A 4956-nucleotide genomic window follows, 5' to 3' on the forward strand; every position below is an offset into this window, starting at 1 on the left:
GTGACTGCGAGATGAAATCATCATCATGAGTACAATTCCTGCGCAGCCTAATATACTGCCCCCTGGGGATGTTACACAACCAAGATTGATGGTGACAACTCCCCAGGGGGATGTATGAATTGCGATCAGTGGGCTTGAAATAATTGGTCATCACAAAGTGATCATGTGCAACACTAATAGTCAAATCAAGAAATACCACTTTTTCAGGGTCAATGGTCCAGGTAAGGGCTATATTTTTTTGGTTGTTGTTAAGAGCCTCAATGAACATATTCAGTTTGTCTCTATCGCCCTTCCAAACCAGGATAAGATCATCGATAAATCGACGGTAACAGATAAGCTCTGGGGGTTTATTATGAAAAACAGCCTCTTCCTCCCAGTGGGCCATGAATATATTGGCCACACTGGGAGCAAAGCGAGCCCCCATTGCTACTCCCCTAGTTTGCAAATAGTACTCTTTGTCATACCAAAAATAATTTTTGGTTAGACAGAAATTTAAACAATCCAAAAGAAATTCCTGATGCCTCCCTGATAAAGATGAGGAGGATAATGCCCATTCTACAGAAGACATAGCATCCTGGTGACCAATGATAGTGTAAAGAGAACTAACATCCGCTGTTACCAAAAAGATGGGTGATGTACACTCCAAACCTTCCAAGATCTGAATGATGTGCTTGGTGTCTTTTAAAAAGGCAGGAGTTTTGGTAACAAGCGGCTGTAAGAAAAAGTCTATGTATTGCCCTAACCTTGCTGAGACTGAGTCGATCCCATTAACGATGGGTCGACCAGCGGGATTAACTGTATCCTTATGGATTTTGGGCAAAAAGTAAATAATAGGCGTTCTACAAAACAAAGGATCTAAATACATTGCTTCCTTCCTATTGAGGATTTTTTGGTCCTTACCATCCTCTATGATGGCATGTAACTCATCCTTATACAAAAGCATAGGGTCTTTACTCAGAACCCTATATGTATCATGATCAGAAAGCAAACGCGCCATTTCCGATTGGTAATATTCTTTACTTAAAATGACCAAACCACCCCCCTTATCAGCGGGGCGAATGACAATGTCTTTACGTTCAGCTAGTGATTGGATCCCTCGCTTAATGTACTGAGGGTCAGTAATTTTCTTAATCCTCAGCTGGTTCAAATCATGGGAAACCATGTTTTTAAAAACTTCTAAGTATTTGTTATCGGCATTTTGTGGATTAAACGTGGATTTATTCCGTAAAGAGGAATATTGTGATGTTGAAGATTTAGTTGCCTGATGCGATTTGGCCAGAAAATATTTCTTCATATTCAGGGTCCGGACATATTTTTGGATATTCACATAGGTGTCAAATTTATTAAGATTCTTGATGGGCGCAAATTTTAGACCTCGATCAAGAACCCTAATTTCATCATCGGTTAGTGTGACTTGGCTAAGATTATAAATACCCACCCCTACCGTGATTTGGGCCTTTTGTATTCTCCTGCCCCCTCTCCTTCCTCTCTTTGTTTTCGTTTGCGAGGGCCGGTGTTTAATGGAGTGTGGGGCGCCGGCTGATTCCAATGCTCCCCCGGGGAGGATGATAGGGTTGAGGGGGGTATCTCTGATCCCCCCGTTGGCCTAAAAAACCTTCCTCTCTGTATGGAGTATGGTCCGCTAGTGGAGCAAATCGGTTAGAAGTGGGGACAGATCTATTGTAGGGAGGATTGGGACCACCTCTCTCCCCATGGTTGTCATACGCTGAATAACTATTTTGACGATTAGGGTACCATAATGGTTATAAGGCCTATTATTACCTCTGCCCTTCCCTTTAAAATTACCTTTTTTGTTATTGTTCTTTTTCTTATTAACATAAGTATTAGAATAAGGTACAGAGTTAACTTGATGTGAATAATCATATTCGTGGATGGGATTATTTCTAGGGGTAGCAACTCCTGTGTCATTTGTAACAACATGGGTACTGACAGTGGCCGAAGCCGAATCTTCTATGCCTGAGGAGTTCTGCCATTTATAAATAATCCCCCCATTAAAATCTTCAAAATCCCTAATGAATTTTTTCCGTTTTTTATTTTGTGTTTCTAAATCCCATTTGGTAAGCTTATTTTTGAGTTCTCCAGACAATCTGTTGAACTCATCACAATCTTTAAGGGCTTCAATGTTTTTAGTGATTTCTCCAATCTGGGAGTCGAGAGTAGCCATTCTCTTCCTCTTCCGAGTTAGGAGAAACTCAAGTAGTTCAAAACCTTTTTTGGTGAAAAAATCACTCCATTCAGACATAGACTGGACATCAACCAGACCATCATTGGGGGGTAAATCCCACCGAAGACGTCTAGGGATAAGTCTAGCAGCAAGATACTGCTCAAATGATGTGATATCCCACCAGGTCTTGATCTTTTTTTCATAAATATAACCGAGTTTCCTAAAAGATTGTGGTAAATCGTTACTAGGCTCTATAGTAGGATTCCTGGAGAATACCTCATTAATTTTAATATCTCGTTTCTCGAAATATTTAAAAACGTCCATATCGCAGCTAGATTAATGAAATTTGAACAGAACTAAATAAAAATGAAATAAATCAGCGCGAAATGGTGAGAGAATATGTTCTAAAGCTGCTGAACACTAGGGTCAAAAAACAAATCCCTCAAAACAGTATAATATCAAATAGTGCAGCGCTAAAATTAAAATGCAATGTATAAAATATAAATGCAGTCCATAAAGGAGATATAATGTCTTCATGTGCAAACGAACACCCGTAGGAAGAGAAGTGGTTCAGGCAGCCCTCCACCAAAGGATAAGATGGCCTCTCACCTGGGGGAATGGACCCTTTAATTACAGAGGGTCAGATAACGCGTTATGGTTGTAATCATACAGGATGCAACATCCGTCAGGGTACAGGTGACACACACACCAATAAGACCATAGGGCTCCGTAATAAAACACTCCAATGGGGTCGGGACATGAAACAACAAATGGCAACAAATAGTGCTCTCTGTTTGCAAACAATTTATTTAAAATATTAAAAATGTGCACTCACATAGATAGCACTCAATGTGTGCATGTAGGCAGTCAGATAGGAGAAACCTCCGTGTAGCTGTGTGGACGAGCGGCGGCCGCGGGTGACGTCACGGCGTATCCTCGTTTCTGGACGCGTTGCGTCCCAGTGGGCGGGGACTTCATCAGCAGATGAAGACACGTCGTGGGCACCCGCGCTATATGGAAGGTAAGTAACCATGACAACGGAAAAACATGGTGAAATCAGCTGATCGCTAAATCCGGAAGTCAGTCCGGACGTGACCCCTCTTAGTAATTTGCAAAAAACGGAATACAATAATCCCACACATATTGCTGCTAAAGAGGGGAAGGGGGGGGGGTTTCTAAGAATGCAATAAGATGCATAAATCTAAAAGGAGAAGTGCACAAAACTAAAATATATGGAATCAAAATGCCAATGGTTATTTTAGAGTGCATAATAAATGTGACATATATCACTATCATCACTGTCCAGGCTGTCCGGTGACTCCACGGACATCAACGTCACCGGACTCCTCCCCCCTTCCCTTCGTTAGCAGACGGAGGCACTTGGGGAAGGGGGGAGGAGTCCAGTGACGTTGATGTCCGTGGCGTCACCGGATCTCTGACGGAACTCCCTGAAGACCCGGAAGCCGGCGGAGAGGTGAGTACCGATCAAAAGAATTTTGATCGATCAAAAAAATTAACGATTAATCGAGGAATTAATTTCCACAGCCCTAGTTTATACATAGATAAAAAGATGCCTGATGGCATAAAAACACACAATTCATACCATACAATGTGAAATACAAACTATGAGGTCACACAAGTATATATATTCTAGGTACGCTTGATCTGGCGACGCGTTTTGCGGAACTCCAACTTTTTTAAGACCATATAAGCAAATACAATCTGTGACTAAAAGTAAAAAACATAGTTTTTAGAATTTATGAACAGTCATATCCAATAATGTACAAAGTATCTATATGAAAATGCATTGATCAAACAAGAGAAAACAAGGTTTGAATATACTATTTCAGTGTATAATATGCAGAGGTTCAGTGGAGGAAAAGGGGAGAGAGGGAGAGAAAGAAGAAGGCAGGGATGGTGGGGACGTGGGGGAGGGAAAAGGGAGGACAGGTACGGAAGCAGAAGGGGGGGGGGGGAATACACACCAAACCGAGCATTTGCAGAGTGCCTCCAAGACTCTGTACTATCAGCAGATGGATTGGGAACTGTGGAAGAAGGTTAGGATCAGAGAAGACAGAATCAAACAGCCTTTTTACACAATGCAGAGGATTAACCCCTTTACTGCATATACAGACTAATTTCACTGCTGTGGGTTTAGTAACACTTAAAGGATAGTTCGCTTTTTAGAAAAAATTATAAATGCACATTTTTTTGCAATGCAAAGGTGCATTTATTTATTTATTAATTTTTAAGCCTGTAAAGCATTTCACCAGCGATCTGCGCAGGCCTCCACCAGATCTGTCAGGGTATTCGTGTGCCCGTACATCCCATATGGGCAAGCAGATACAATCTGACAGGGAGATTCAATGAACTACCATGGTGCTCCACAGCGCTGTGGTAGTTCGTTGAGAATTACAAGCCGATAGCCGCAAAGGATGTTGGGACTTGTAGTTAACTCCCACACAGAGCTGTGTGAATGAATGACGTGGCTGTGCTGATTTCACAAAGTGACACCTAGTACAGAGAACTTCTCCCTGTACTGCTGTAATGGGGGTGGGGGTATCGCATGGCAGCAGGAGCATTGGGAACATGTTACACGTTCCACCCTAAAAACAGATGGAACGTGTAACATGTTCCCAAAGGTGAACTTATCCTTTCGCCCAGGTTCACACTGACAGCGGGGTTGAAAATCGTGCGAGTTCAGCTGAACTTGCACAATTTCATTCCCGCATGTCACTTCCGACTTCGGGGGCAATTTCAGAGACATCTGT

This window comes from Aquarana catesbeiana, linkage group LG01, assembly GCF_042186555.1.
Source record: "Aquarana catesbeiana isolate 2022-GZ linkage group LG01, ASM4218655v1, whole genome shotgun sequence".
In the NCBI taxonomy this organism is placed as follows: Eukaryota; Metazoa; Chordata; class Amphibia; order Anura; family Ranidae; genus Aquarana; species Aquarana catesbeiana.